Genomic DNA, 20,824 nt, shown 5'->3' on the forward strand with positions numbered 1-20,824 from the left:
AAAATAAATAAATGGGAAAGTTATCCTTCTAGAAATGTTATTTTAAAGCTGAAGAATAAAATCTGAGTTGTCTAATAATAAAAGGTAAGATATGAGGGAGATTATGTGTGGAATAGGGAAAATGAAAAAACTCAGTACCTTGAAGCCTTTAAACAGATGGTGGAGATGATAGTGAAGGCAGTTGTTGCTTGTAAAGATAGCAGTAATGATGTAAACTAGATTTTTAGAAAGATATTTAAGTGAAGAAAGAATTGGTAGATGGAAAAGTTGGAGGCAGGAAGATTTGTAATAGGCTTGAAGTTACAAGAATTTGTGAAATTTGTTGCCTGGGTCTTGGATGAAGAGGGAATGAGACAGATAATTATTCAGAAAGAATTATTTGAATTTAATTACCATTAAAGCTTAGAGAAAAGATGATTGGTTTGAGTTTAAAGAACCAATAGGTAGTATACTGTTCTTAATTACTTTCTTTTACAAGTCTGTGCTCATTGTTGAAGAAGATTGAGAAAATATAGATTACAAAATAAAAATAAATCCATAATTCAACTTCTATTCCTTCAACAGACATTTGTGGAATGTCTGCTATACAGAAGGTATTGTGCTAAGGAAGATAGATACATATATAGATAGGTATATACATATGTGTATAAATAAACGTGTGTAAATTAAACACTGTGATAGTCACTATGAAAAAAACTGTATGGGAATGGATGTTGAGGGGACAGCATAGGGAAGGACTTTCTAAGGACATGGCATGAGACTCAGAGAATGAATAGCTGCCAAATCCAGTGAAGACAGACTAGTATGTTTCAAGGTCGTGAGGTATTGAAGAACTTGGTTTGGTTTGAGGAACTGAAAGGTGGTTGAAGGCAGGACTGGAGTGATGGGGAGAAAGACCTGAGATGATGATAGAGTGCTGCAACCTAGAGGCCTCACAAATCAGGTTAAGGACTTTGTGTATTATACTGCGTGTAGTTGGGAAGCCACTGGAGGTATTGGGGAGTGGTATACCCAGTATTTGTGTTATCAATTAAAAAAATTCTGTGTGGGGAAAGGACAGACACAGAACTTTTGGGGCTTCCTTGGTGGTTCAGACAGTAAAGAGTCTGCGTGCAATGTGGGGGACTCGGGTTTGATCCCTGGGTTCGGGAAGATTCCCTGGAGAAGGAAATGGCAACCCACTCCACTATTCTTGCCTGGGAAATCCCATGGACAGAGATGACTGAGCAACTAATACTTTCATACCCACTCTTTATGTTATCAATAAAAAAAAAGTTCTGTGTGGAGAAAGGATTGCACAGAGACAAGTAGTGGAAGTTGGGCAGTAATATTTTGGTGTTACATTATTTTCCAGTCCTATTTTCAATGAGTTTGCCTATGTTTATTTAAAACTAAAAAAAAAAAAAATCCAGTACTGGTTTGTAACCCCTTTTCTTTCTCTTTTTTAACCCCTGTTTTAATAATGCACAGTGACCACCTTCCCATGTTAGTAAATAAGGATTTTTCCAATGAAAAATAAGATGCCCTAGTATTTGTTGTGACTGCATGATGAAACATATTATTTGATGTACTATATTTAATAGGGGTGTATTATAAGTATGGTCGTGCTGTGGACCTTCATCCTTTATTTTTTTCTCTAGTAGCCTGGAAATCACATTATTACTTTTTTAGGCCTTTGTGTTTGTAGCAGATTCTTCTGTATAGGATCTCCTCCTCTTCTTTACCTGGCAGCCGTTTCTTACCGATCTCTTGATGCCCAGCCAAAGCTCTTTACCTAATCTCCAGGGCACCATTCGTTGCGCTCATATCCCTTTCTCCTATCATTGTGTACACCTCGCACAGTGTCTAGAATGTTGTAGGTATTTATGCATGTGTGATAGTCTGCTGGGGCTGCCATAACAAAATACCAACAGAATTGGCTTAAACAATAAAAATTCCTTTTCTCACCATCCGGAAGGTTGGATGCGTGATTGGGTTCTGGTGAGGTTCCTCTCGCTGTGTGTCAAGACAGAGACAGCAAAATCTCTACTGTCTTCTAAGAGCACTAATTTCATGACGGGGCCCCACCCCCATGACCTCTTCTCAACCTAATTATCTCCCAGAGGCTTTGTTTCCAAATACTGTCACATGAGACTTAGGCTTTCATTTTATTCATAGCAGTATTACAATATTTATCACATTGAATTATGATTTTTTTTTTCATTTTGTGCCTTGTAAATATCTTGGTCATCTCTGTTACCTCTGCTTAGCAATGTCTTGGTACTCAGTAGGTAAATAGAATCGTGCAGAGGCCAACATCTAATAAGTAGTGTTATGGTGACTTGATAGAAAACTTAAATGCTTTTATTATTCTATATGCTTTCCAAAATGTCCTCAGCTTAAAATACTGACAGTGTAACATGGTGGTCAAAGAACAGTATCTAACCAGAGTAGCTTGAGGTTTAACTACTGATAACGAGATTATACTTCTTAATTTACCTAAACTTCAGATTTTTCAATAAATAATAATGCTTTATATAAATAATGCTTTACATAATAATGTAAAATAATGCTTTATTCACTTATTGTAAGACAAAGTGATAATTTACATATATGAAAACAGCTTTGCAAAACTGTTGACTATTCAAAACCTTCATGCTTCCTAGGAAAGATTATGGAATTATGGTTAAATCTTATTAATAAGATGCTGTTAAATATACTTTTTAAAACTTTGCTAGGGAATTCCCTGGCAGTCCATTGGTTAGCAGTCCACACTCTCACGACAGGGCCCAGGTTCAGTCTAGTCAGAGAACTAAAATCTCACAAGCTGCATGGCATGGCCAAAAAAAGAAAAACACCTTTGCTAGTCAAAAGTATGTGCATTTTTGCCAGAAATCCTTTACAAAATTCATTTTCTTGAGAGAAGGTCAGTTTCTGCTTACACTTTGTGCTCTCTGAAGTGAAATGAATCATGGCACCCATGGAAAGAAAAGTGAGTTCTTCAACATCTCCATTTTCATGGAAGCTGAAAGCAAACACTGGAGATGACACATTAGACAGACAGGACTTGGAAGACAAGACAGAATGATGGAGCTAGGAGAACAGTTTCTGTTCCAACTTGGCCACTCAGTAACTGGCAGGTCCCTTAATTCTCTTGAGCCTCAGTTTCATTGTCTTATGAAAATGGAGGAATAAATCCTACATAATTTGGTCTTATAAGGACTAGACATGGTGCACATTGGGCTTCCCTGGTGGCTCAGACTGTAAAGAATCTGTCTGCAATGCAGGAGACCTGGGTTCGATCCCTGGGTGGAGAAGGTCCCCTGGAGTAGGAAATGGCAACCCACTCCAGTATTCTTGCCTGGAGAATCCCATGGACAGAGGAGCCTGACGGACGAAAGTCTATGGTGTCACAAAGAGTTGGACACGACTGAGTGACTAAACAGCAGCAGCAGCAGTATGGTGCATTGCAAATGCTTAGCCCAGTTTTAAACTACAACTTTGGAAGAATAAACTACAACTTTGGAAGAATAAAGGATTTGAGGAGGATATGTTCCAAATGTTAATAGAAGTTACCTGTGAGGGTGTGGATGATGGATGGAAGGGAAGGGAAGATGTAGGGACTTTTCCCTCATGTACCGCTGTTTGAAAATTTTTTTCAAGCAAGCGAGAATGGCTGAGATGTCTCAAGAAGAGTGTGTAAATAAGATATGAAAAGACCACTTAGCAAGCACATATATTATCACAAATTTGTTTATTTTTAATGCTTTCAATTTTATCTCCTTTGTAATCCTATGCATTTTATTTTATGCACTTAAAAGGCAGGATAGGAACTTCCCTGGTGGTCCAGTAGTTAAGAATCTGCTGGCCTGTGTAGAGGACACAGGTTCAGTCTCTGGGAAGATCCTCACGCACAGGGCAACTAAGCCCCTGCGTCTCAGAGCGTGTGCTGCACAAAAGAGAATCCACCACAGGGCAAACCGCGTGCATGACAATGAAGAGTAGCCCCATTTGCCCCAACTAGAAAAAGGCTGTGCACAGCAGCCAAGACCCAGCACAGCGCCAAGTAAGCAAATACATAGTTTTTTTGTTTTTTTAATGCCAGGATAAATACAGTAGTCTCTTAGTGTCCAAGGGGCATTGGTTCCAGGACCTACATCGCAGGGGTTACCAAAATCCTTGGATGATCTAGTCCCTTATTTAAAATGCTATAGTTTTTGCATATAACTTAAACACATCCTCCTGTATCATCTGAATCATCTCTGTTACTTACAATACTTGGTGCAATGTAAATGCTATATAAATAGTTGTAAATACAGTGTAAATAGGGGCAAATTTTAAGTTTTGCTTTTTGGAGATTTATTTTCTATCTATGGTGTGTTGGATCCTTGGACACAGAGGGCTGACTAAATTTTCTCTTTTGAGTTTTAGAATAAGGAGTTAGTATTTTAGTGACTTTCAATGAGGTGTGGGCTTTCTGTTTTTTTAAACTGTGACTTGTGGGTTTTTTTTTTAATATATTCATTGTGTTTCAGTCACTTGTATTTTTTTTTAAAGGGAGCATTTAGAAATGTGTTTCTCTGCACTGAATCTGTTAGCTGCAGCACACGTGGCTCTTTTGGTCTGCAAGCTTTTGATTGAGTTATGTGGGATCTAGTTCCCTGACCAGGGGTCAAATCCCGAGCCCCTGCATTGGGAGTGTGGAGTTCTTAGCCATTGGACTGATAAGGAAATCTGAGTCACCTGTATAAATTGGTCCTGAATATTCATTAGAAGGACTGATGTTGAAGCTGAAACTCCAATACTTTGGCCACCTGATGGGAAGAACGGACTCATTGGAAAAGACCCTGATGTTGGGAAAGAGTGAAGGCGGGAGAACGGGCCGACAGAGGATGAGATGGCTGGATGGCCTCACTGACTCAATGGACGTGAGTTTGAGTGAACTCCAGGAGTTGGTGATGGACTGGGAGGCCTGGCGTGCTACAGTCCCTGGGGTCGCAAAGAGTTGGAGACGACTGAGCGACTGAACTGAACTGTATAAATTACTCTTTTTTTATGTTAGTTTTATGTTAAAGTTGTCGCACCTTTGGCTAATGGGAATTCATTTCCTTCGCTGCAGTGTTCTTTTGGTATCACTTATTAACCTTTGATAACTTCTTGCTTTCTTGTCAACATCAAAATGCCTGAGACTCATCTTCTAAATACATATCCTGTTTCAGACTTGAGATCAGTCCAAGGAATCTTTGCTTTTTTTAAGTGGGGAATGAACCACAGTCTGGGTACTGGGTGTTCTCAGTGTTATTGGGATGTCCTTGCCTCTAGGACTTTTCAGTACACAAACATAGAATATATTTTCTTTAGGGGATAGTGCTAGCATTTGTGGGGAGGGAAGAATCACTTCACATGGTTTTTTATTCAGACTTAACATGAATTTTTATTTCGCTTATTGAATTTTATACCTATATCTTTTTTCTCTTAATTAAAGTTCTTGGTTCCCCAAAATATTGTTTTTATTGGATTAGTTACTACATGTATTTAAATAGCTTTCAAATAATAATAATGTCAGTATTAACTACAAATTGACTGTTGAATTCAGCCTCAAATTTGTTTGCAATACTTTACTAGGATGTACAGTTAAAATACTATATTCTAAAGGCAGTTGAAATAGCTAATATTTCTTTGTGGTTGTATCACTGATTTTTGTGCAGTTAGATTAGCTCATTTGTTTTCCTTATTTAAAAATGTTTTTTCTGTTTTGAATATGTATAACTATTACAAGTTAGGAGTCTTTACTTCCATCATCCTTTCTACTTCATTCCTTCTTCCTCTTGTTGGTCATTTTGAAAACTTAGTTTGGAGTTTGTTTTTCCAGTGTTTTTGTAGCAAAATTAAACATACTTGTTCTTGCTCCTCTCCCCCAAATACAAAAGATAGCCTACTAGAGTGAAAAAGTTGGCTTAAAGCTCAACATTCAGAAAACTAAGATCATGGCAACCGGTCCCATCACTTCATGGCAAATAGATGGGGAAACAGTGGAAACTGTTTTTGGGGCTCCAAAATCACTGCAGATGGTGATTGCAGCCATGAAATTAAAAGATGCTTACTCCTTGGAAGGAAAGTTATGACCAACCTAGACAGCATATTCAAAAGCAGAGACATTACTTTGCCAACAAAGGTCCGTCTAGTCAAGGCTATTGTTTTTCCAGTGGTCATGTATGGATGTGACAGTTGGACTGTGAAGAAAGCTGAGGGCCGAAGAACTGTTACTTCTGTTGGAGAAGACTCTTGAGAGTCCTTTGTACTGCAAGGAGATCAGCCCTGGGATTTCTTTGGAAGGACTGATGCTGAAGCTGAAACTCCAATACTTTGGCCACCTCATGTGAAGAGTTGACTCATTGGAAAAGACTCTGATGCTGGGAGGAATTGGGGGTAGGAGGAGAAGGGGATGGCAGAGGATGAGATGGCTGGATGGCATCACTGACTTGATGGACGTGAGTTTGAGTGATCTCTGAGAGTTGGTGATGGACAGGGAGGCCTGGCGTGCTGCGACTCATGGAGTCACAAAGAGTCAGATACGACTGAGTGACTGAACTGAACTAATATATGCTGTTTGGCATTTTCCTTTTTATAGATTATGTAGCCTGAAGATTATTTCATATCATTATATAAAGATCTTTTATGGCTCCATAGTGTTCCATTATGCTTGTTTATCTTCATATATTCATTGTTTTTATTAATGGATTTATGGACTGTTACCAAGTTTTTACTTCAGATAATGTTGTAATTAATAATCATATGCATTTGTTGTTTCATATTTATGGGGATGTAGACTTTTCAGAGGAGATTTCTAGAAGTAGGATTGTCAAGCTAAAGACATGTACTTTTTCATGATTTCTGTCAGGGATAATGTCATTTTGTATTCCTAGCACAGTGTATTGGCCTTATTGTTGCCAATGGTGTCAGATATTTTTCGATTTTTGCCAGTCTTATCAGATAAGCATTGTCTCATGTAGTTTTAAAAATTGTACTAAAATGTCAATAACAGAATTCACTATTTTAGCCATTTTAAAGTCTATAGTTCAGTAACAGTAAGGACATTCTCTTTGTTGTGCAACTGTCGCCACTGTTCATCCCTCACTGGAATTCCTTACCAATTAACTGACAGCTCCTCATTCCTCCTCCCACCTGTCTGGGGCAGCCACCACTCTACTGGCAGTGGTTTTGACTCCTCTAGGCACCTCATAAAAATGAAATCATATAGCTTTTGCCTGTTTGTAACTGGCTTATGTCACTTAGCAGACCTGGTTCATCTTGTTGTAGCATTTGTCAGAATTTTGTTTCTTTTTAAAGCCGAATAATATTCTATTGTATGTATGTAGCACATTTTGTTTATCCATTCATCTTTTATAGACACTTGTTTTGCCCATTTTTTTATTGGTTTTGTTTTTCTTCTGTTATTTAAATGTGTATTGTTAATGATAGGAAGCATCTTTACATATGTTTAAGTCATTTTCATTTCTTTTGTGAATTTACTGTTTGTATCTTTGCCTTTAAAAAATTGAGTATTGATCTTATTTTCCCTTTTTTAAAAAATTTTTTGGCTGCAGCACGTGGGATCTTGATTCCCCAAACAGGGATTGAACCCACGTCCCCCAGCCGTGGAAGCACAGAGTCTTAACCACTGGACTGCTAGGGAAGTCCCTTGATCTTATTTTCCTTTAATTTTTAGGAACTAATTGTGTCTTTGTGAGATGTTATCAATTATTTTCCTACATTTCCTTTTGTCTTTTTTACTTTGTTGATGCTTTTGCCATGAGTACTTAAAAAAAAACTTATGTAATACAATTTATCCATATGTATTTCTTCTAGATTTTGAGCAGTAGCTGGAAGCTTTTCCACCCACCCCCTGCCCCAAAATTAGGTTATGAAGGTATTCACTCCTATTTTCTTATAGTGCTTTATATTGTTTCATTTTACATTTTAATCTCTCATCCATTTGGAGTTAATTATGGTGTGTAATATGAAGTACGGGTCCGATTTTGTTTTTCTAAATGGCTATCCAATAGTTCTTAATACTAATGATTAAATTGCCCATCTTTCTTTCTTATACTGAGTACCATCTACTTTGGAGAAATGTCTGGGTTCTTTGCCCTTTTTTTAATCTGGATTATTATTTTTTTTTGCTGTTATATGAATTCTTTATATACTTTGGATATTTATCCCTTATCAGGTATATGATTTAAGATAGCACGTTTATCATATACTAGATTTCAGTGTATTCTTGGGTCTGTTTCTGAATTTATTAATTCTCTCGGTCTGTTTGTTCATCTACCAGTATCACATCATTTATCTAGAGGCTGTTGGTGAATCCCATAAATTCTGATATATTGTATTTCCATGTTCATTTGTCTCAGGAAATTTTTTAAATTTCTCATTTAATTTCTTGTTTGATCAGTTTGATATTTAAGATGGTCTCCGTGTCACGTGAAAACTGGGAAATTTTCTTGTTCATTTCTACATTATGTATGATAGTGCCAAACACCAATTTTTAGGTACCCCATTATAAATGCTTATCTTTTACAGTTCTTTATATACTGTCAGTCCCATCACTTCATGGTAAATAGATGGGGAAACAGTGGAAACAGTGTCAGACTTTATTTTTTGGGGCTCCAAAATCACTGCAGATGGTGATCGCAGCCGTGAAATTAATAGACACTTACTCCTTGGAAGGAAAGCTATGACCAACCTAGACAGCATATTCAAAAGCAGAGACATTACTTTGCCAACAAAGGTCCGTCTAGTCAAGGCTATGGTTTTTCCAGTGGTCATGTATGGATGTGAGAGTTGGACTGTGAAGAAGGCTGAGCGCCAAAGAATTGATGCTTTTGAACTGTGGTGCTAGAGAAGACTCTTGAGAGTCCCTTGGACTGCAAGGAGACCAACCAGTCCATTCTAAAGGAGATCAGTCCTGGGTGTTCATTGGAAGGACTGATGCTGAAGCTGAAACTCCAATACTTTGTCCACCTCATGTGAAGAGTTGACTCATTGGAAAAGACTCTGATGCTGGGAGGAATTGGGGGCAGGAGGAGAAGGGGACAACAGAGGATGAGATGGCTGGATGGCATCACTGACTCGATGGACATGAGTCTGAGTGAACTCCGGGAGTTGGTGATGGACAGGGAGGCCTGGCGTGCTGCGATTCATGGGGTCACAAAGAGTCGGACACGACTGAGTGACTGAACTAAACTGAAGCAGTTTGAAGAATAACCTTGATGATTGACCTGCAAATGCTTTTTTCAGAAATTAAAATAGATTATGTATCTTGTTTTGCTCTAAGCCACATACCTCCTCAGGGAATTCCCAGTTGGTTAGAATCATACTTGTAGAATGCTTGAAATATGTCTTTTTCATTTTGTAAATGAGAAAGTGAAGACTCAAAGAGGATATAAAATGACCTGCTTAACTGCGGCCCCCCCCCCCCGCCCCGCCCCCACCCGCAAGAAGTTTTCTTGTGGCTATGCGCAATATTCAGGTTTATCTACATCTGGTAGGCTGATTCTTCTTCTTACATCCTCAGTAACACTCTTTGAAGATAATTCAACTCGTCATTCTACTTCTTGTTACAGGTTTTATTCTGATTTTGTATTTCTTCTTCAGTTGGTTTTGGTAATTGCTGTTTATCCAGCAGTTTGAACATTTTGTCTAAATTGTCTACTTTATTGGCATAAAGCTGTTTATAGTATTTCCTTATAATCCTTTAAATTTCTGTAAGGTTGGAAGTGATGTTCCTCCAGTTTTTTTATCTTGGTACTTCGTGGATCTTTTGTCCCTCTCCTTTCTTCCTCTCCATATGCCTGTTTTAACATTGATCTTTTTAAAAGAAATAAGCTGGCTTTATTGACCTTTGTCCCCTCTTCTATTTTTCTGTTTTGCATTTCATTGGTTTCCATGCTAAGCTTTATCATTTCCTTCTCTCTGATTGCTTTGGATTTAGTTTGCTCTTTTTCTGATTTCTTAAGGTACAAGATTAGGTTGTTGATTTGAGGTCTTCTTCTGTAATACAGGTATTTAATAAAGCTTCAGATGTCTTTAAACACTGCTTTAGCTGCATCGTGTAGGTTTTTATATTTTGTGTTTTCATATTCTTTTAGTTCAGATTACTTCTTCCTGCCTTCTGTAATTCTTTGAGCCATGGATTATTTCTCATGTGGAGATTTTTCGCATTTCATTCTGTTTTAATTCTGATTTAATTCTCTTGGAGTAAAGCGTTTTCTATGATTTCACTCCTTTTAAATTCATTGATTTGTGGGCTGACTTATGAGGTATCTTGGGAAATGCTTGTGTGCTTGAAAAGAAAATGTATTTTGCTGTTGTTGGTTGGAGTGTTCTATAAATGTCATTTAAGTCAAATTGGTTGATATTGTTGTTCAATGCTGTATCTTCGGTTGTTTTCTCTCTAGTTGTATCATATTGTTCAATGCTATATCTTTGTTTTCTCTCTAGTTGTATCAGTTAACAGTGTGGTCTTCCACTACTATTACTGTATTGTCTGTTTTTCCTTTTTGTTAGGTTTGTATCATGTATTTTGGGATTCTCTTTTTAGGTGTTTCTGTGTGTAATAGTTAAATCTTCCTGATGGTTAACTCTGTTATCATTATGAAACATTCCCCTTTGTGTCTTTCAGTTTTCCTTATTCTGATGTCTACTTTGTCTCATGTTATATAATATTCCAGCTTTCTTTGAATTAGTGTTTCCATGGTTTTAAAAAAAATTCATTCTTTTAAACCTGTTTGTGTCTTTGAATCTAAACTGTCTCTTGTAGACAACATAGGTATGGTTAAATCTTTTATCCGGTCTATGAAACTTGACCATTAGAGTATCTGATCTAGCCCACACATTTAATGTGATTACTGATAGAGTTGGATTTATACCAGCCACTGTACTCTTTGTTTTCTGTGTCAGATGTCCTTTTTGTCTCTCTACCTCTTCTACCATCTTCTTTTGTGTTAAATGGAAAAATAAAGTTATACTATTTAAATTTCCCTACTCCTCCCTTTCTTCCGCCTTGCCTTCCTCCCTGCATACCTATATCCATTGGAGTTTTTTCCTTAGTCTTCTTTAAAATAATACTCATTTAGTTCCAGCAAAATGCAGAAACTATGCTCCAGTATGTCTTCATTTACCCCTTTCCTTTGTTCATTATTGTCAGAAATATTACAAGGTCACATAACTCAATACTGTTTTATACTTACTATTTTATGCAATCTTTTGCTTTTAAGTGAGTTTTTAAAGGCAAAAATAGAAAATATATAGTCTTTCTTGTTCATTTACCTTTGTAGCTATCTTTTCTTTATATGGATTTGAAATACTGTCTGATATTAATTTACTTAAAATTGGCAGGAGTTCTTTTAGTATTGCTTATAAGGCATATCTGCTAGCAACAAATTCAGCCTTTGTTTACTTGTAAATGTCTGTTTCATCTTCAGCTTTGAAGGGTATTTTGCTGGGTATAGATTCTTGGTTGATAGTTTGTTTCTTTCAGCACTGAATATGTTATCCTAATGCCTTTTGGTTTCCAGTATTTCTAGTGAGAGGTTATCTGGTAATTGTATTGTTCCCTTAAATGGGATAAGTTGTTTTTTTCTTGTTGCTTTTCCAGTATATAATATATACTCTTTGTTTAATGTCAGCAGTTTGACTGTGATGCATCTGGGTATGATGCTCTGGATCTTCAATGAATATTTTTCACCATATTTGGGGAAGTTTTCAGTTACTATTTTTTCTGCTTTCTCCTCTTTTTGAGGCTCTTGTCGCTACTGGGAGACTTGCTTGAACACTACTCTCTGAAGTGAAAGTGAAGTGCGAGTCACTCAGTCATGTCTGACTCTTTGCGACCCCATGGACTATACAGTCCATGGAATTCTCCAGGCCAGAATACTGGAGTGGGTAGCCTTTCCCTTCTTAAAGAGATCCTCCCAACCCAGGGATTGAACCCAGGTCTCCTGCAGTACAGGCAAATTCTTTTTTACAGTGGCTTACAGCTGAGCCACAAGGGAAGCCCACTGAGGCTTTTCCTGTTCTTCATTACTTTCCGTCTTGTTCTTTAAATTCAAATTCAAGTTCATTGACTCTTTCTCATCTCTCATCTACTGTTGAGCTCCTCTAGTAAACTTTTCACTATAGTCATAGTGTGTGTGTGTGTGTGACATATTCACACTGCTACATTTACTTATTTTTGGCTGTGCTGGGTCTTTACTGCTGCATGCAGGCTTTCTCTAGTTGCAGAGAGTGAGGGCTGCTCTCTAGTTGTGGTGCATAGGTTTCTCACTGTGCTGGCTTCCCTTGCTGTGGAAGTCTGTAGGCACACAGGCTTCTTTAATTGCAGCACTTGGGCTTAGTTGCGAGTTGCTGGCCCTAAGGCATGTGGGCTTCAGTAGTTGTGGCACAGAAGCTCATTAGCTGTGGCTCACAGGCTGTGGAACCTTCCTGGACCAAGGATCAAACCTGTGTCCCCTGCATTGGCAGGTGGATTCTTATCCGCCATGCCACCAGAGAAGTCCCAGTCATACTTTTTTTCTTTGGATAGGAAAAAAAAGACCTTTATTCCCCTATTTTCAAACAGATGGTTGCTAGTATAACATTTATGAGTTTTGGCAGATATATCATAGTTTCCCAATTACCTTCAGATAGTAACACAACTTGTATTATGCATTAACCAGGAAAACAAGACGTTTTAACCTTTTCCCAAGTACATCAATTAATCCATCCATACTTCGTTCTTTCGAGCAATTTCTACACATGTTGATTAGTTTTTCTTCCTCTTTTCGCCTCTCCAGTTATTTTTGGATCTACTATCCATTTAAGAATTAATAATAGAGAAGGACAACAGTGATCTCTTTTATTCTTGGACTTCGGCTAGATCATTTCCTTAGGAGATACACCTGTGGCGGATTCATTTTGATATTTGGCAAAACTAATACAATTATATAAAGTTTAAAAATAAAATAAAATTAAAAAAGAACTAGCTGAACTTGTTTTACTTCAAGAATACAAGAGAAACCTAAAATAAACTTTTTTCAGTGAAGTATATACAATAGGCATTAGCTCTTTTTTTAAAGAATTCCTGAAAATAAAAGGTTGAAAAAGAAAACAGTGGGAAAAATAAGAGTAATTATATGGTTCATTCAGTGATATTTCTTAACTAAAGAATTTCATTCTCTTAACTGAGGTTCAATATTTGATGAATCGTTATTTTTATTAATGAATCATTGTCATTTTTCCCACTAATTCTTTAAATGTGGTTTCCTTTAGTTCTTTACTCATTATTTGATAGAGTGTCCCTCAGTTTGGGTTTGATGTATAAGTAAATTATTAATGTGTCTCTTAGTGTGTGTGTATTTTCTGTCTTTTAAGGTTAACAATGTTGGGATTTCATTTGCTTCTAGTTAGATGAGATTAATTGGAATGTGGCACTTGATAATCACAGTCCCTAATTTGCTGTCTGACAGGTTCGTTTTGTTGCTGGGACTGCTGTTTGTTTTCACTACCACTGGTTTTCAAGCCACTACCCTTGTCACTCTCACACTTACTGGTGTTCTAATAACAACTTAAGGTTCAGTTCAGTTCAGTTCAGTCGTTCAGTCATGTCTGACTCTTTGCAACCCCGTGAATCACAGCATGCCAGCCCTCCCTGAACATCACAATCTCCCGGAGTTCACTCAAACTCACATCCATTGAGTTGCTGATGCCATCCAGCCATCTCATCCTCTGTTGTCCCCTTCTCCTCCTGCTCCCAATCCCTCCCAGCATCAGAGTTTTTTCCAATGAGTCAACTCTTTGCATGAGGTGGCCAAAGTACTGGAGTTTATGTATGCAAATTTGAATTCCTTGGCCATGCATAATATTTTTTTAGCCTGTGATGAATCTTTTAGTTATAGTTTCTATACACAAACTTTTTCAGATACCACTGATTTAATATTTCATTAAATTCCTTTTGGCATTACTAAAAGTTAGCTGCTTGCAAGAACAGAAATTTCTGCAAGTAACCTAAGGAAAGGAGATACAGGTCAGTCTTTTGGAAATAAGGTTTAGAGGTACAACCCAGATACAGGCACAATTCTGTTGTTAGGATGCTTTTCTCCGTGTCTCTATGTGTATGTCTGGGTCTGCCTTACACTGTATGTTCTCTCATGTCTGCATGTCTCTCTTCTGTTCCTTTCTGTTTATCATCATTCTCTGGTTGCATTTGTGAAGAACGGCCAGTGACTTCTGAATCCACATAACCAGTTACATCTCTATTGTCCATGCTCACCTAAATGATACAGCCTGTGTGTGCCAAGTTCAGATTCCCAGGAGGAGAACTTTAATGTACCCATCCTGGTCCAATTAGATTTGGCAGAATAGTCATCCCTTTCTGTAAAATCTGTAGAGGGCAAGTTTCTAAAAGGTGGATGTGAGCCAAGAGTGGTCTCAGTAGTACAACTTTTGGAGTGAGTTTGGTGCGTGTGTGCTCAGTTGCTTCAGTCATGTCCGACTTTGTGACCCTGTGGACTGTAGCCCACCAGGCTCCTCTGTCCATGAGTTTCTTCAGGCAAGAATACTGGAGTGGGTTGCTGTGCCCTCCAAGGGATCTTTCTGATGCAGGGTTTGAACCGTCGTCTCTTGTCTCCTGCATTGGCAGGCAGGTTCTTTACTGGTAGCACCACCTATAGTAAATCCCAAATGTTTTTGGAAACCTGATATTTTCTTTTGCTGAGGAAAGTCTGTGCCATTTCTGAAACAGTGGTCACAATAGAATCAAACATTATATACAGATATGTTGTTTTTAGTCATTTCATTTGGAAATACTTTGTGCATAAAAACAGAAACATGCTCGTAAAATATGAAAACTGTTGTCTATACCTTGTCCATGTATTAACAACAGTTAGTCTTAAACAATAAAAGGCTTCTGGTTAAATATTCTGGAACTCAAAAGTTGAATGATGAGAATTCAATGTTAGCATATTTAGGGGCCCCAGTGAACATTTCCCTTTGAAATCCTCCCCAAGTGGAGCCACTTGAGAAGAAAAAGGGAATCAGGCAAATAAAGATCGAAGTAAATTTTATCTCATCGCTGAGAAAAAGTTGTGTTGGAGGTTGTTGCTTAGATCTGCAGTAATGTCAGATTACTGCATGTATTCTCTGTCCCCTACGTTTAGATCTTGGAACTGCCCACTGAAGGGCAGAGCTTGTCTCTGGTGTCATTGCCTCATTCATTCCTGTGCCTTCATTCTTTCTGTTCTGCTCCTTGCTTCTGAGTGGCATACTATATGGTAAAGATCATATATCCCACTTAAAGTTACAAGCTTCTTGTGAGGTCTGCCTAAAGATTGGCCATTTGTCTGAGTTGGAGATGCTGAGTGTTACCAAAAATGTAAGATTGATAGGAGCACTCTGTAGTCAGTTTAGCTGGCATTCTGTTGGGAAAGTCTCCACCTACCTGGTTATCATTAGTTGTTATTATTAAATTTTGGTAATAGGCAAGTAGAGGTGCTTTGAATTAGCTTCCAGGGCCTTCTGATTGCCTGCGTCTTGTATTCTAGTCTTGATTTTGTTGAAGACTTAGACTTCCCTGGTGGTTCAGACAGTAAAGAATCTGCCTTCAATGCAGGAGATCCGGATTCGATCCTTGAGTTGCAAAGATCCCCTGGAGGAGGAAATGGCAACCCACTTCAGTATTCTTGCCTGGAGAATTCCATGGACAGAGGAGCCTGGCAGGCTACAGTCCATGGGGTTGCCAAGAGTTGGACACGACTGAGTGACTAACACACTTGTGAGCTGCACGTGGTATGACTTTCAAATGTGCCTGATTTGATTTTCTAGCATTTCAGCTCCCCAGGACAGCCATGTTAGGGTCTTCATGGGACCATCTGTTCTTCAGTGTTTCCCCTTGTTTTGGACCCAGGCCTAATGAAATCCTGTTTCTCTGGATTCTTGTGGGGGTAGTGTGTGATCCACTGCTACTTAGCATATCTCTGCCTCTTCCATTATTATATTTTGGAAATAGCTGATTCTGATCCTAACCTTAAACTTGTAGGGCCCCCAAATAGTTTTTGTGTGTGTGTGTGTTTGTGTGTGTGTGTGTGTGGTTCTCTAACCTCCTTCAGGACCCAGAAGTTGAGTCTTCTGCAGTGAGTAGAGGACATCCTCAAGATCCTGTGGCTACTGGTATTCCTAATGGAGTGCTGCTGCTTTGTCACTAAGCTGATTGCCTGGCCAGTGGTTCTCCCTTCATGTGACCCTGAACTTTGAGTGCTAGTACCCTATTTTTGGATTAAGCTAGGGTAGTCAAAGCCCTGGTTTTTTCAGTAGTTATGTATGGATGTGAGAGTTGGACTATAAGGAAAGCTGAGTGCTGAAAAATTGATGATTTTGAACTGTGGTGTTGGAGAAGACTCTTGAGAGTCCTTTGGACTGCAAGGAGATCCAACCAGTCCATCCTAAAGGAAATCATTCCTGAATATTCATTGCAAGGACTGATGCTGAAGCTGAAACTCCAATACTTTGGTCACCTGATGTGAAGAACTGACTCATGTGAAAAGACCCTCATGCTGGGAATGATTGAAGGCAGGAGGAGAATGGGACGACAGTGGATGACATAGTTGGATGGTATCACCGACTTAATGGACATGGGTTTAGGTAGACTCTGGCAGTTGGTGATGGACAGGGAGGCCTGGAGTGCTGTTGTTCATGGGTCTCAAAAGAGTTGGACATGACTGAGCAACTGAACTGAACTGCCCTTTTGATAGATACGGTATAAGATTTTTACTAGGGCAAAAACACATTCATGCCCTGAATATATAACCTTCCTATTTAGACCACAAGTCCTTGTAATTGTTTCAGGAGTGGTGTTTTATCTGAGGACAAATCCCCGGGCTGGTGTGTTGTTACCTGCTCTGATGAAGTCTTTCGCACTGAGAAGTCAGGTAGATTGGTGGTCTGCCTAGATTTGGATGGTCAGTCAGCCAGTCTGACCAAGTTTTAAGGCTCCTAGTAACTGACAAGTTAGATGCCAGTTCTTCATCTGACTGCTGTGCACCTGTGAGGCTTGTGCCCCATGTCTGTCCTCTCTTCCATGGGTTTAGGTTAACCAATGGTACCCCACTCCAGTACTCTTGCCTGGAGAATCCCATGGGTGGAGGAGCCTGGAAGGCTGCAGTCCATGGGGTCACTGAGGGTCGGACACGACTGAGCGACTTCACTTTGACTTTTCACTTTCATGCACTGGAGAAGGCAATGGCAGCCCACTCCAGTGTTCTTGCCTGGAGAATCCCAGGGACGGGGGAGCCTGGTGGGCTGCCGTCTGTGGGGTCGCACAGAGTCGGACACGACTGAAGCGACTTAGCAGCAGCAGCATTAGCTATAATACTGTATTTCTTTCAAGATACCATCTATTTTTAAATGCATCCCAATACCAGAGATACAACTTCTCCCCCTCAGTTTTATTGAGAAATAATTGACATACATCCCTGTATAAATTTAAGGTGTACAGTATTGTGGTTTAATTTACACATGCAGGCATACCTTATTTTATTGTGCTTTGCTTTACTGTGCTTCACAGATACCATATGTTTTACAAATTAAAGGTGTTTTTAAATTAGCAATAAGGAATTTTAAAACTAAGGTATATACATTTTCTATTTTTTTGGTTATAAGGAAATGGCAACCCACTCCAGTGTTCTTGCCTGGAGCATTCCAGGGACGGCGGAGCCTGGTGGGCTGCTGTCTGTGGGGTCGCACAGAGTCGGACATGACTGAAGCGACTTAGTAGTAGTAGTAGTAGTAGTAGTAGTAGTATAGTGTAGTGTATATATTAACTTTTATGTGCACTGGGAAGCCATAACATTTGTGTGACTCACTTCTTGTGATACTGGCTTTGTTCCTGTGGTCTGGAAACAATTCTGTGATATCTCAGATATTTACCAAACCGAGGTAGGCCTATATAGTGAAATGATTACCACAGTAAGTTTAGTTAGCTTCCATCATCTCATATAGAGAGACTAAACTTATGTTTGGAGATCAGTAAAATGTAGTTGTATGGTTAGCACTAGAGATTAAAAGATGGAAGTGCTCTTTAGCACTTGGCAGGATCTAAGCTGGTGCCCCAGCTTCAGTAGCTTTGCTTGTATGTGTAAAAATGACATGGATTCATTGCAGAATCTTGCTGGCCTAGGTCGTGACCAAATTCAGTTGGCTCTTTCCAGTGTACTGCTTCCTTCTAATATACTTAATTCTCAAGGATGGCATTGCCACCATCTTATCCAGTAATATAAAATATTTTTGTTCAGCTATGGGCTTCCCTCATGGCTCAGTGGTAAAGAATCTGCCTACCAATGCAGGAGACACGGGTTCGACCCCTGGGTCAGGAAGATCCCCTGAAGGAGGGAATGGCTACCCACTTTGGTATTCTTGCCTCGAGAATCCCATGAACAGAGACTGGCGGGGCTAGAGTCCATGGGGTTGCAAAAGAGTTAGGCATGACTTAGCGACTAAACAACTCCCCTTTTCTCTCCTGCTTCTGGCAACTTGCTTAATTCCTGATCATACTTTTATGATGTGGATTTTGGCAGGCGTCGTCAGCCTGCTTGGTATGGTTTTGGTGGCTTCACTGATCTTTGGAATATTGTGTATGAGTCCCAGAAGCTTTGGTACAGAACTGTCCATGTCCATTTGTCTGTTTTCCCACGTGAAGTTAATTCTGTTTAAGTATGTGTCGTTAATGTTAATGCCCAAAAGCCATTCACTACATGTAAATCTTTGAAGTCCTGTTAAATACTCCATTTTGCTAACTTCTCTGGGTATACCTTTATTCTCAGGGCAGTTGAGGTTGAGGTGTATTTTGTTGTCTGCTAGCAAATGTAAGATTCTCCCCTCTCCCTTTTTTCTAAGGTGAAATCGATCATTCTTTTAATTTTTATTGTGTATTGTTTTTAGCTGCACTGGATCTTTGCTGGCCTCGAACAGGCTTAGTTGCCCTGAGCATGGGATCTTAGTTCCCGACCAGCCATCGAATACACACCCCCTGCATTGGAAGGCAGACTCTTAACCACTGGACTGACTGCCAGGGAAGTCCCTAAATTTCTAATTAGTACTGTTCATCAGAAATTTGCAGGCTGCAGAGACAGGGCATGGTCCTGTACTTGATCCATCACTGTCTTAAGAGGTATACTCTATTATTTATAGTTTGTAGAGGCTCACCTGGGAACTCCCATCTGTATGTCCAGGCCCGTTGAAGCCAGATAGCTATAACTTTGATTTCATTTGAATCCATTTCTGGGCTTCCTAGAGCTTTAATTGTATTGGATGGATACACAAGCCATGGATTTTACCCAACATCTGTACGTTACTGGTCTTATTAACTACTTAGCTAAATTTCTAGTGATCTTAATTTAACCAGATCCCTAAAAAAAACTAAGTTTAAAAGAATCCCCTCAAATCTAAACAATATCTGCTTCCCCTGCCTCACATTTAAGTCTGCTTCTTTATTTTTTATATAAATTAAAAAATATTTATTTATTTATAAAGTACTTGGTTGTTTTGGGTCTTCATTGCTGCATGCGCTTTCTCTAGTTGTGATGAGCTGGGGCTACTCATCTTTGTGGCCTGCGGGCCTCTCATTGTGGTGGCTTTTCTTGTGGCCCACAGGCTCTAGACATGTGGGCTTTAGTTGCCCATGGCATGTGGAATCTTCCTGGACCAGGGATCAAACCTGTGTCCCTGCATTGGAAGGCGGATTCTTACCCACTATACCACCAGGGAAGTCCGGCTTCTTTATTTTTAAACAAATTTAAAAAAAAAAAACAAAAAACCAACCGAACAAACACACACTTATATGGCTGCATTGGGTCTTAGTTTTGGCATGTGTGATTTACCTCCCTGACCAAGGATTGAATCTGGGCTCCTGCATTGGGAGTGTGGCGTGTTATCCACTGGACCACCAGGAAAGTCCTGTAAACCTGCTTCTTAATGTTGATCTCCTTGTGGCTCCCTTAGTCTAAACTCTCATTTTCTCAAAGCCTTCATTCTCAGAAGGGTAGCTTCGCCATTTAAGTTCCTGTGTCAAAAGTGAAGTCGCGTGGACCGTGATAGTCATCATCTTAAATACAAGCTGCCCACGGTGGCCTGGCAGAGCACCAAGACTGACCCCAACAGAGCCCCATAACCCTGAGTCTAGGCCCTCCTTTCTTCAAAGAATCCTTTGACCTGTTTTCCCTCCCACCAAAATTGTATGTTACCTTATTCTGAGTTTTAAACAGGACTAGTGACAGCTGCTGATTTCTCTTCAGAGTTGAGTACTCACTGAAGCCTGCCAGGCTCCTCTGTCCATGGAATTCTCCAGGCAAGAATACTGGAGTGGGTAACCATTTCCTCCTTCAGGGAATCTTCCTAACACAGATCAAACCCACGTCTCTTGGGTCTCCTGCACTGGCAGGCAGATTCTTTACCACTGGTGCCACCTGGGAAGTAGAGTACTTTAGTAGTTGGCAACTCTTCATGGCTTTGTAATTTGGACAGACCCAGTTGTTCGCTCTCAAAGAGTGCCTGTTTTCACTTGAGTATTCCCAAATCCCTAGATATCTATCAGTCTCATTTTGTCTGGCTTTTTTATCCACCTTGGTTATTGCCCTTAAATTTCTCCTGGGGTTGTGTGTTGGGGGGTGCCGGAATCTGATTGCTTTACAGTTTGTTATTCAGAGTACTAGGCATGACCCCATGCCTAAGTTTTCTGATATATTCATCTAAATTTAACCTTGTGTTTTTATCCTAAACAGCATTGAATGATGTTCTAATTCTGCATGAGGCCGCA

The 20,824-nt window shown here is 39.3% G+C and overlaps 1 protein-coding gene across 1 annotated transcript in view; it reads left to right on the forward strand.

Moving 5' to 3' along the window:
• The window catches only part of GOLPH3 (golgi phosphoprotein 3), a 52,617-nt gene that overhangs the window by 12,533 nt on the left and 19,260 nt on the right, over nucleotides 1–20,824 (forward strand). The gene's annotated exons all lie outside the window — the stretch shown is intronic.

Source organism: Bos indicus, chromosome 20 (genome assembly GCF_029378745.1).
Source record: "Bos indicus isolate NIAB-ARS_2022 breed Sahiwal x Tharparkar chromosome 20, NIAB-ARS_B.indTharparkar_mat_pri_1.0, whole genome shotgun sequence".
NCBI classification, from domain to species: domain Eukaryota; kingdom Metazoa; phylum Chordata; class Mammalia; order Artiodactyla; family Bovidae; genus Bos; species Bos indicus.